This window comes from Cetorhinus maximus, chromosome 2 (assembly GCF_964194155.1).
Source record: "Cetorhinus maximus chromosome 2, sCetMax3.hap1.1, whole genome shotgun sequence".
In the NCBI taxonomy this organism is placed as follows: domain Eukaryota; kingdom Metazoa; phylum Chordata; class Chondrichthyes; order Lamniformes; family Cetorhinidae; genus Cetorhinus; species Cetorhinus maximus.
Window position 1 is genome coordinate 203,056,056 of NC_135880.1, and position 12,861 is coordinate 203,068,916.

Here is a 12,861-nt window from a genome sequence, read left to right on the forward strand (position 1 = left end):
TATGCAAGTTATGCTAAACCTTTACAAATCACTAAAAAGACCTTAGCTGGAATCTTGTGTACAATTCTGAGCACCACACTTTAGGAAGAATTTCAAAATTTGGAAGATGATGCAGAGGAAACTCATTAAGATGGCACCAGGAATAAGAGGCTTTATGATTCTATTCTATCTGTAACAACCTTGAGATTCATTCATGCTCTGTCCAAAGGCAGGTCCCTTGACTTATTGTCCGCTGATGCTTCATCCTGAGTCATTTTCTTGGGAGGTTTTTTGTCAGTGCTTACTATTCCCAGGAACAGGGCAATATGGTAAGTGCCAAGTCTACCTTAACTTAAATAGGAATAAAACCTATATAAGTGGTGTTATCCTGAACCACACACTAGCCACCTAAGCTAATTGGCCCTGACAGTTTTCACTAATAGAAATGTTGGGTTTTTGATGAAGTAGCATTTTTCCCCCAGTAGGTGGCATTTATAAACCAATTCAAGCCATTGAGTCAAAAACAAATATCAGGCCGTAACTTCCTCGAAGTGACAATCAGTGTTGGATTGTGATTTTTCTTCTGCACCTGTGTCGCCCAACCTTCTGACTCGAGTTGGGTGAGATCCAGGCAGCACAGCTTGTCCCTGAGCCCCAGCTTCGAAGTCCAACTCTGTTGAAGTGAAGCAGGACAGGCTTCACTTTTTTTATGCGACCAGCTCTGGCAAACCAGGTAAGTTAAAGGTCCCATTGAAATTTAAAGGTCCTTGATAGGCCAGGGAGAAGGTAAGTGTCTAAGGTAGGATTTGGGGTGGGGAGGGATCTGAGGTCTGGGGGGGTGTGGCTGTGCCTTGGCGGTGGGGGTGTCAGAGATTAATCACATCGAGGCATCATTTCGTACGTAGAAATCCCATTTATTACTTGTGCACAAGGGAGACAGCACAATGAGAGCTACTGTACAGTCTCATAGAATACACGCAGACTTGTTGAAAACATTTTTACAGCCAATCAGTAAGTTTTGCAACAAACCTATCCGTTTATTTGCATAAGTTAACTGACCAATCCATGTTCCAGTAAATTTCCATTTCCCTCACAACAGATGTTTGGTTACGCAGTTGCTTATCACAACCCTGATTACATTCGGCCTGAGAAAGAACAAAATGGAACATCTCAGGGCTCATCCTACAACTGTGGTCAGACAAGATGGTATTCTTCACAAGGTTGTAGGTTGCTTCTCATTAACCCTTCCAGCACCAAATGGGCTCCCTGTAATTGCCTAGGCCACCACAGGGGAGGGTTGGACCTCGATTGGGGTTGGGGGGTGTCAGACCTTTGGGGCGGGTTTGAATCTTGAGGGAGGGGGGGGTCAGATCTCGAAGAGGGAGTGGGGGGCTGGATCTTGGGGGGTCGGACTCATGGGGAGGGTGTCGGTCCTCGATGGGCGGGGGTTTGGGGGTGGGACCTGGTGGGAGGTGTGGGGGTTAGACCTTGGTGGGAGGGGGCTCAGAACTCATGGGGCTCTCGGGACTTGCGGAGCCGGGGAGGTCATACCTCGGGAGATGGGGAATGGGTGGGTGGGGGGGGGGGGGGGGGCGGGGTCAGTCTTTGCTGGGGAGGGGTATGGGGATCGGACCAGGGAGGGGGAGCGGACATCAGGAGGGGCGGTGGAGGGTGGGATCGGGCCTACAGGGGTGGGGGTGGTGGGTGGCGGGGTGTTGGGTCATGTCGTGGGTCGGAGGAGGGAGTTGGGCCCCAGGCAGTTATGGCGGTGAGAGTCAGGCCAGCAGGGGTGGCGGGGAGAGCAGTCCCATGGGAATACCATGGTGGGGTGGTTAGTTGGCGGGGCCGGAGGGCAGTCCCCTGGAGGGTCGGGGGTTTGGAGGGATTTCCTTCGGGGCTTCAAGGGTGTGAGGTTAGTCCCATAGGATGTCATTCTGGGTCTTTACAATAGTCACCCAGAAGTTAGAAGAGGTTTTAATTCTTCTAACTTTTTCTAAGTAACTATTGGTGTAACCCTGTCGGAACCATCCAACATTTGCGATTAAATTGCATTTTCGGATGGTTCCCAGTGCAGGGCTATTGCCCAGAGGAAGTTTGCACTTCTGGACAATTGGCATGCAAACCCTGACCTTTGAAGATCTGAGAGGGGTGCCTCAGTGCATCTTTGGAGTATCCCCCCCACGAATCTGATGCTGGATGAGCTCAGAAGTTACGGATCATTGTGGCAGGATTTTGACCGAGTTCCAGTGAAAATTTGCAGTGACTTAAATGTCCTGTCTGTGGGAATGCAGTGTGGCTCTGTATGAGGCAATGACCGTTGCTAGGAACTGGCAGAAGGTTTTGTGTTTTTTGTTCCTATGTTTGTTTCCTCTCTGCTGCATTGCAAGAAAGGACAAAAATGGAAAACTCATAATAATGCAAGAGTGATCGAGAGTTCAAAATTTTGCCGAATTTTGATATATTTTGCTCTGAAAAAGGAACAAAGCTCCATATGATTAATTGGGTTTTTAATTAGTCTCATTCACTTTAAACATAAATCTCACTCATATAAGCCTGTCTTGACGGCCATGTTTTGGGAGAATTTAAAATGAGTAAGAGTTCCTGACATGAACACATCTAAAAGGAAGTCAATTCTACTGTATCCTTTTCTTGTTTAGAAAGGAAAGCTTACTACTCCCACAGATGAAATTAGACCTGGGTCAATCTGGAAATATCAACAGAACAAAAGTAGTAACTATTGTACAAAGAAGCTGTATTGTAACTAGAGCTGTTGATGAGGATGTAAGTTACACCATTAATAAGCATTTAGAATAATTTGTAATGTAGTTTATTGATTCCCTGGGGAATCAGCTCCTGGTTTAAAATAACCATTGATAAATAAGAAACCATTTAGTTTGGGCCAACAGGTTTTATTTTTTTAAATAGTGATTTTGTTTCACAGTCTCCAGAAATAAAATGTAATTGTTCTGTATTGATGCCAGTAAAATTAATAGAATCTAAAGGGCCAGCTCTATTACACGTGCAGCACAGTGATTCCGGAATGTAATATTTTCAGAATCTTCTCAAAGCTGTGAAGTCTTTTTTAAATAACATTATAGTTTGGTTACTGAAATGAATTGCTTGCCTATGTCTGTACCTTTTGGTAAGACCTATTTAGAAGTCCTGCAACCTTTTACATCCCATTGAAATGTGCATCATCCTGCAGTTAGTACCTCTTCTAAATACCATTTTTGTGATGGGGACCATGCCATTTTCAGCATCACCGGTCCCCTGCCTTCACACTTCCTGGCAGATTTTGCATTGAGAGAGACTGAATTCTAACTAAGGAGAAAAACCTGAAAAGAGTATGAAGTTTTACTGAATCATGCATGTTTTACAATATCAAAATGTTAATGTTAATAGAAGACTTTAAGAAAAAGAATTAAAGAAAAAACTTAAAATAACAAATTTGCCACACTCAGCACTCCAGGGAATGCAATAGCAGGATAAAATCTTTGCTGTGCACCTGCATTGTTGGAAAAATTAAGGGCCTGCCAGTCTTGAGAAAACAGTTCATTAGTCACTTCCTGAACATAGGCGTCACAATGACCTGGCAAATATCAGCGACATCATCCTTTGTACCCAACATAATGCAACAACCAAGAAATTGATGCTTGCTGTTCATTTCAATGCCAAGGTCAGAGCAGTTGTAGTCACTGGGAACCTTCCGTACTCCTGAAAACTAGGTGTCAAGATTTAAGATAACCGTTACTACTTCCCTATTGAATTTTTGAAAGCGTTGATATAACATATTTAGGTAACTAGGGCACAGCCACTATTAAGGGTATGGCTTTTCCCCAAAACTGTTTTATTTTTCAATATTATTTAAAATGTTAAAATGTTTTTATTTCGATTTTGCAATATAGCTCATTAATGCTGATTTACTTCTGTAGAGAAAAATTCTGATAATGCAGAGAATGGAAATGGATCTTATCGTTGATCATTTTCAACTTTTTAAACAAAAAGTCAATTATTAGGTATCTACAAAATATTGTTAGCTTTCTTTCTGTACTCGGCTCCTCTCAAGTTGTAGTACTTTTTGAAGTAGTGATTCAATTTGTAACAGCCCTTGCATGGAATCTTAGATATGACTTTACTAAAGGAAGCCATGTTTGTGCCAGAGTCATGTTTTCAACTGGAACTATCTACTCTAATCTAATTTTACATGCTTATCACAATTTGGTTTTAGTCTTAGTTTTCAAATACTTATCCAATTTTCATTGAAATAATGCCCTAGACCATTCCTAAACATGTACTTATGCATTCAATGGTCTAATAACCCTTCTTAAAATGGGTACACACAGAAGGAGACCATTCGGCTTGAGGAGTCCATGCTAGCTCTCTGCAAAAGCAAACAAGTTTGGCTTTTGACATTCAAATTGTTTTTTCTATGATTTTAAACTAGCATATCTCCAGTGGCATTGCTCTGGTGAGTCAAAGGTTATAAGGTTGTGGCAGGAGAGAAAGGATGGTGTGGAAATGAGAAAGACACATATGTGTGGAAATGTTTGAAAATAGAGAGAAGGAAAGGTACAGTTCCTTTTCTAAAGGATACTATAGATAAAAGGCTGCATAAGGTGGTGGAAGTGTGGTCTAAATGGCTGGAGCTAAAGGGGAAGAATGGTGAGATTCAAATTTTTCAGAGGCTGATGTGTAAGTGCTGCTGGCCCAAATTAATGAATGAAGAGATGCTATTATTGTAGTACCAGGACATGAACCATGCGGTAATTTGTAGCTGTGGCTGGGATTTTCATAACCCCTAAGAAATCCTTGCAGTACAGAAGAAGTATAATGATCTCACCAGGGTCAGGAAAGGTAAGAATGTTTTAAATAAATGACAGGGCAGAAAACTGAATAAAAAGGAATACATGTGTGTTCCTTACAATAATAGTCAAGCATTGCCTCCAAGAACTATATGCTTTTTTAAAAGTTGGAGGGATTTGAATTATTTAGACACTCTCCTGAGTTTTTTTAAGTCTACATGTTCACTTTGATCTGTGAGAAAGCTGCTTTTTCCAAGAAATCACAAAACTTCAGCTAGATGTCCAACAAGCCGCCTGGTGAGACAAGTTATTTTGTTTACTTGAGTTAACATAAAAAACTGCTGTTGCCAAGCCTTGGGCTCCCTGCTGATTGGCTGAAAAAACCTGACCTCTCTGAACATTTTATTTTGAACTCAGTCTGTGACTTGGGAACAAACTGTAAAGGAAGATTGATTCTCTCTCTCTTTCTCTCCCCCCACCCTCCTGCTGTATTGCCTGCAGTCCAGTGTGGCTGTTCACCTTCAGCCATAAAATTCTCATCTCAATATAAGTTATCTGTATTTTGAAAGCCAGCGATGCTGCAACAAGTGAGTTAACAAAGACAGTGTTTCACTGAAGATCCATCTGAAAAGGACTTCCAGATAACTACTGTGATCAGCACTCTGTCAGATTGACAGCATCAAGACCTTTTTGAACTTTATCCAACCGCTGCAGAGACCTTGTTTGTCTTGTCCTCTGTTTTATTTATGTGTGAGTGTGCATGTGTGTTGGGATTTTTAAAGGGGGTAAATCATTACACTTCCTGGTTACAAATTGCATGTTAACCAGTTTTGCAAGAAGTTTCATTTCATGATAAATCAATTATTCTGAGTTTATTGAAAGAAGCCTGGTTAAAGTCTCTTTTATTCTGGGTCTAGCAGTAGCAAAGGTAAACAATTGGCTATTTTAGTGAGTGAATAATAATATTAAGTATAGCCTATTGAATGCGCTTATGTATTTGCATGTAGAAGATGTCAACACAGAGTTGACATAATCCAGAAGAAAAGGAGTCAGAATTTTCAGGATGAAGAGGTGAATATTCTTCTAAGTGAGGTGAAAGTGAGGTGTCATTGCACCCTAGAAGGTGGAAAAATGAAACTGTGCAGAAAAGTGATCTCCATAGCCTGGAAGGAAGTAACACAGGCAGTGAGCGCAAATAGTAGCATGCCAATTGAAACAATGTCAGAAAAAAACTTAATGATTTGATGCATTTTGCCAGGGTATGTATATGGAAGTTATTTTGTTAAACTTAAAATCCTAGTTTTCAATCATAGAACGGTTATAGCTAAGAAGGAGGCCATTCGGCCTATTGTGTCCATGCCACCTCTCTGCAAGAGCAACTCGGTTAGCCCCACTCCCACATCCTTTCCCCGTAGCCCTGCAAATTCTCTCTCTTCAGGTAATTATACAATTCCCTTCTGAAAGCCATGATTTAATCTCCCTCCTCCACAGTCTCAGGTAGTGCATTCTAGATCCTAACCGCTCAGTGTGCAAGTTTTTTCTCTTGTCACCGTTGATTCTTTTGTCAATTGATTTAAATCAATGTCTTCTGCTTCTTGAGCCCTCCACAAACAGGGGCAGTTTATCCCTATCTACCCTGTCTAGAACCCTCATGATTTTGAACACTTCTTATCACATCTCTTCTCAACCCTCCCTTCTCTAAGGTGAACAGTCCCAGCTTCTCCAATCTATCCACGTAACTGAAGTGCTTCATCACTGGAACCATTCTCATAAAGCATTTTTGCATCTTCTCTAGAGCAAATGCCCAGAATTAGACACATTGGCCTGGATTTTCATCTTTGAGGCCGGGATCGGGAATTGGGAAAACTCCCAGCTCAGACCACCCGCTGAAGTTGAAAATACAGAAAGGTTACGAGATGTTGTTTTTTGTTTACTAATTTTGCAAGGTGTCATAAATTGCAATTGCCCTGGAAATGGTTCTGACTTTTTCATTTGTGTTATCTCTAATCACAACCATGCCCCACCCGCCAAGTGCCACTTACGAGCCATCACCAGTAATCGTAAAATGAGACACAAGGCAGCAGAGACTTGAGCTTTATTTTTAAAATTTTTATTTCTCCTTTTAGGCAAATTTGGCCCATAATTCCCGGGAGTGCTCGTGGTGTGGCGTACTTGAAGGAACTGACAGAACACGAGGAGTTGACAAGGGAACTATTTGGTATTTCCACACCGCCATGTGCCAGTGGTGGATCAGATGTGTTGATAAGTGAAGGTAATGTCATCAGCTGAATACTTAAACCATCGAAAGGAGAGTTAATTTATGTGACAAAAAATAATTGTGAACACTTTCCTCTGCCAGATCCATGTGGACACATCAAATGATGATGGAGTGGTGTGTTGTGGGCAGCATCCAAGGTTCCTGAGAGGAGTGATGTGGAGGCAAATGCTTCACAACGAGGAGGTATGGCAGCTGTAGTGGAGAAGGAAGAAGAGTGACAAACAATGGAACAGGATGGTGGGATGTCTGAGTTTGAGGGTAGTCATTGTAGTGCTGAGACTTCAGTCTGAAGATTAAACCTTATGGTTTGTGAAGAAGGGGAAACCTGTGATGTTATGGCTGCTGTGGAAGGAAGCACTCAGAATTGTCAGGAGACAAGAAACTGTGGCTTTGGAAGCAGAAGTTCTGCCGTTACCGCGAGCAGTCAGGCCCATGCTGATGGTGCACAAAATGCTGATGATGCAAATGACCTGACATTCCTTGAGCAGTTATATCACGATCAACATGAGAAACAACTGGCCATTGCAGATTTTAATTGATTTGGTTCAAAGTGTGCATGATATTGAGACAGGTCTTTGTCAGCATCTGCATAGAAGCAGTAATGAGATGCTTTGTCCGCATTTGCAAAAAAAAAAGTGAAGTTCTTTGCCAGCTTCAGCAAAGAACCAATGAAACCCTGAATGAAATGAGATGGATCCTGGCTCAAATTATAGTGGTTGCACCTTCAGTGCAGAGGCATCTGCTGCTGGGCCTCAGGCACAGTAGAGGTCACGTCATGGTTACGGGGAGATGTAAAGTGAATTAGGGTCCCTCCCAACTTCACTACCTTTTATCATGAGGGCGATTTTTCTCTGTTTTTATTGGTTTGTGTTATGTTTCTTTTTAATTATATTTACTATTAGATTTGACTGCACACTATGTACTGTTCCATTTGATTTGATATTTATTGTTTTGTTTTCTGAGTTTTTATATATTTATGCCTTTATTTAAATATGCACTGTTCCAGTTCAGATTTGTTGTTTATTTGAATAATCTGTTATTCATTAATAGTTCCACTATATTTAAGCAATCACTGGAGAGAATGTCCCCCCATCGGGAGGGTTGTGTAGGGGTGGGCGTGGACGGGCGCGGACCCGATTGGCATCCTTGATTGGGTCTGCGCCTCTATTTTATGTGGCCGAGCCAATTAAGGCCCGCGCAATGTACCGCGTACCCAGAAGCGCTGTGCGCTCCCTGTGCCGGCAGGGGGGAGGGGGGGGTTCCCTGAGTCAGGAGTGCGCTGGCGCGAAAGTGTGCAGAAATCTCCCTGAGGCACAGAGAAAAATTTTAATAAAGAAGAAAAAAAAATTAAGACATGCCCCCTCATGGGACAGTGCTGAGCTGAAAATCTAAATGACGTGCGGTGATGTCGGGATGCATGCCCGATGTTACCCCATGTCATTTTACGCCTCGGGTAGCGGGCCCCGCCCCCGCTCGCCAAGCCGAAAATTCTCCCCACTGTTTCTGATGCTCAAATAACACATTGGGCAGAATTTTCAGTTTGACGTGTAGGGGGTGGGCCTCACACGTCGGCATGTAAAATAACGCGCGGTGATGTCGGGCGAGTGTCCCGACGTCACCACGCGCCATCACGATATTTCGCTGGGTGGGCGCATGATGAAGTCCAACACGCACCCCCCCATTAATTAATGGGCCAGTTAAGGCCCTTTAGTCGTCAATCAACGGTGATTTTTAGGCGCCCGTGCGATCTTCGGGTCAGCGCACGGGTGCAAAGGGCAGGCGGGTAAGGGACTTTTCTATGAACCTCATCCACGGACGGGATAAGAGGGCTCAGTGGGGTCGTCAATCTGCTTTGTAGAGTATTTGTTGGAGAAAGTATTTTAAACTTGCCGTTGTGACCTGTAGGAGTTCAGAATGAATTCCAGCAGCTTTCTGTGTACTTTGAACCTTCAGGTCAGCACTCTGCAGTCAGGAATATTTATCAGGCCTGCAGCTTTCCAGAAGCCTCCCCTTAGCCTGGGTATGTGATCTGACATGTCCACTGGAGGCAGCTCCTCTGAGGAGGAAGGGAGGGCTAGAAGGAAGAGGAGGCCAGGAATGCACAATCACCCTCCAGGGGAGCCACCTTTGGAAGTACAGGCGCAGGTACAAGGGGCACAGGGCTAAGAGGTTGTCCAAGGTGGAAGGGGCTGCAGAAGATGCCACTCTCCTGCTGCCAGGTGGCGAAGCAGCTACCTCAATATGACTGAGGTGCAGTGCCGAAGGAAGCACTGACTGTCAAGGGAGATAGTCAACTACATCTGTCAGATGATTCGTCCTGAGATCTCCCCTAACTGTGTGGGCGACACCCCATGCCAGTGGCTCTGAAGGTTACAGTTGCCCTCAACTCCTATGCCTTTGGTTCCTTCCAGGACTCGATGGGTGATCTTTGCGGTGTCTCCCAATCAGCTGTCCACACTTGTGTCAAGCAGGTCACAGACGCTCTTTTCGGACGGGTATTAACCTTCATCCACTCCTACTGGGACCAGGCAAGCCACGCACAGCGAGCCAGAGGCTTCACGGCCATTGCTGGCTTCCCCCGCGTCCAGGGTGCTGTAGACTGTACACATGTGGCCATCAAGGCGCCAGCAGGTGAGCCCGGTGCCTTCATCAACAGGAAGGGCTTCCACTCCATGAATGTGCAGATAGTGTGTGATCCCAGGATGCAGATTCTGCAAGTCTGTGCAAGGTACCCAGGCAACTCCCACGACGCTTACATCCTCAGACACTCCCAGGTGCCGGGGCTGTTCTGGCCCAGGTTGGTGGATGGCTGCTGGATGACAAGGGCTATACCCTCAGAAGGTGGCTCATGACGCCTCTCCGCCATCCAATATCAGAAGCTAAGCAGCGCTACAATAGGAGCCACGCCTCCACAAGGGCTGTGGTGGAGAGAATCATCGGTCTTCTCAAGATGTGTTTCCGAAGCCTGGACCATTCAGGGGGCGAACTCCAGTACCCACCAGATCGTGTCTCGGTGATAGTGGTTGCATGCTGCGCTCTGCATGATCTTGCGCTGGAAAGGGGGGGGACGCAGTGGACGATGAAGACATCAACGCAGTGTCTGCGGCTGCACACAATGAGTCCAGCACTGATTCTGAGGATGAGCATGCACTGGGAAATGCTGAGGGAGTAAACGCTGACCCAGGACTACACCAAGGAGGCAGGGACATCTGGGAGGCTTTAATCCAATGAACCTTCAGTTAGCACAACACAAATGGATCAGCAAGACCAGCCTTGCCTGGCACATCCATACTCGTCACCTAAGTGTAAAATCTGCCAGGTCATCAGCAGGAACTAAGGGCCTTGGACATAAATTTGAATGTCTAAACAAACACTCATGACATTTCTCTTAAACTTACACATGCAGAATAAAGGAGCCACCCTCAGCCATGGTAACACATCTGATTTTTAATTTCAACATCAGATGTTCTCCCAATTGCAAAACAATACTGTAAGCAAGCAAAAAAAATATTATAATCTCGGGCCAACACAAAAGCACCAGTGAGAAACCCGTGATATGCCTAATGTGCCTTACATTTCAGTTTGCGGGTGCTAAGTCTTGGTGCTGCCCCATTGTTCGGAGCAGCATCTGAGACAGCCTGCTGACTCTGCTGTCCTGTTGGCCTCGATGACCTTGGCAGTCGTCCTCTGGCCCGTGGAGCCTGTGCTGGGCCCGCCTGGGAGGAATGTGCCAGTTGCACAGCTGGCATTTCCCCAGTCACCGCAGCCTCACCGGATGAAATGGTCACTGGGAGAGGGGCGGAGGAGCTGGTGCCCTCAGCCGGAGCCCCCTGAGAGCAGCCCGCAGAGACACCAGGCAGCTGCTGCGCCAACGTGAGGTCGTCCCGGACCTCCCTGCTCACCGTGGATGGATGGGCAACGAGCTGAGAAGCTTGAAGCCCACACAATCTCCCACATTGGCACTGACCAGCTGTGGCCAATGCCGTTGTGAGGGCTTGCAGGTCCGAGCGTAACCCCAAGAGGACATGATTGTTCTCCTGGAGGCGCCTCTCCATGAGAGTCGCCACTCTCTCCATGGAGGAAGAATGATGCTCTGCCATGAGGCTCATTGCATCAGTGATGCTCCGTGTGGACTCCTCCACCACGGACACCAAGCGAAGCACAGCCTCGTGTATCACACCCAGATGCTCCTGCACACCTGGCCACATTTCTTGCAGCTGCTGCATTGCGGACGACTCCAGAGGCACAACATCATGGCCTGACTCAGCATGTGCCTGGTCCCCTGCAGTCCTCTGACTGCTGGCACCATCGGCACTCTCTGTCTCTGCCAGCTCCTCCAGTGAATGTGAAATGCCCTCTCCACTGTGCCCCGGGACATTAGCTGATGTTCCAAAGCCCACCAAGGTGCTAGTATCGGCGCTGGTGACTGCCTGGCAGAAATGGTGTGACACAGGTGGCACTTAAGGGCCCTCAGGTGTGAGAGGGGGCATCTGCAGCTCCACCTGCCGGCCATGCTCTGATGATGCTGAAATGAACAACAAGGACAGTGGATCAGTTAGCGCGCACACACTGACACACTTCATCCCTTTCCCCCTGGCTCATTATTCGCTCAGCCTTCCAGAACCAATGGACACGAACATTGGTGGGGTGGTAAATAGTGAGGAGGATAGCCTTACAATACAGGAGGATATAGACGGGCTGGTCAGATGGGCTGTTGAATGCCAAATGGAATGTAATGTGGATAAGTGTGAGGTCAAGTGTGAGATGGGCAGGACAAACAAGGCACAGGAATACATGATGAATGGTAGGACCGTGGGAAGTAGTGAGGATCAGAGGGATCTTGGTGTGCATGTTGACTGGTCCCTTAAGGTAGCGGGACAGGTACATAGGGCGTTTAAGAAGGCTAATGTCATACTTCCCTTTATTAGCTGAGGCATAGAATATAGGAGCAGGGAGATAATGTTCCAAGTGCAGAAAACGCTGCTTAGGCCACAGCTACAGTACTGTGTGCAGTTCTGAAATGCGCTTTATGGGAGGGATGTGATTGCAGTGGAGAGAGTGCAGAGGACGTTTACCAGGATATTGCCTCACCTGGAGAGTTTCGCTTATGAGGAGACATAGCATAGACAGGGGATATTTCCCCTGGAGCAGAGGAGATTGAGGGGTGACATGATTGAGGTGTATAAAATTATGAGGGGCATAGAAAGAGTCCACAGAAAGGAACTTTTCCCCTTGGAGGAGGGATCAGTAACCAGGTGGCATAGATTTAAGGTAAGGGGCATGAGGTTTACAGGGGATGTGATGAGTAACTTTTGCACACAGAAGGTGGTGGGAATCTGGAATACACTGCCTGAAAAGGTGGCAGATGCAGAAACCCTCCTAACATGTAATAAGTATTTGGATGTGCAGTTGCAATGCCATGGCATACAAGGTCATGGGTATAGTGCTGGGGATTGGGATTAGGAGACGTAGGAACGTGTTTGATCTGCGCATCCTCGAAGGGCTGAAGGACCTTTTTCTGTGCTCCACACCCCTGACTCTATCACTCTGTGACCGAGCAATGTTACAACAATAACAAATTAAACAATCATCAGCGCTATGGATATTGGGAGGACATTGCAGATCTCACTGTTGGCCTCAAATACCTGGCCGTGCCACCCCAGCCTCACCGACACCAGTTGACCAGGGTGCATGGCGCCTCTCAAGCTCAAGGGCCTCCTGTTTGAAGCGGATTAACATGAGGAGGTGAGCCTCGCCGCCTCCAGTCCTCGCACACTCTGAGGCATAATGAGCATTCTTCTC

The 12,861-nt window shown here is 45.9% G+C and overlaps 1 long non-coding RNA gene across 1 annotated transcript; it reads left to right on the top strand.

The window, feature by feature from the left end:
- Positions 1-974: 974 nt before the first annotated feature.
- LOC144690953 (uncharacterized) lies at positions 975-8,143 on the top strand. Its single transcript, XR_013578996.1, has 3 exons — positions 975-1,199; positions 6,908-7,053; positions 7,141-8,143. It is a non-coding gene; the product is annotated as an uncharacterized LOC144690953 (long non-coding RNA).
- The last annotated feature ends 4,718 nt before the right edge of the window (positions 8,144-12,861 follow it).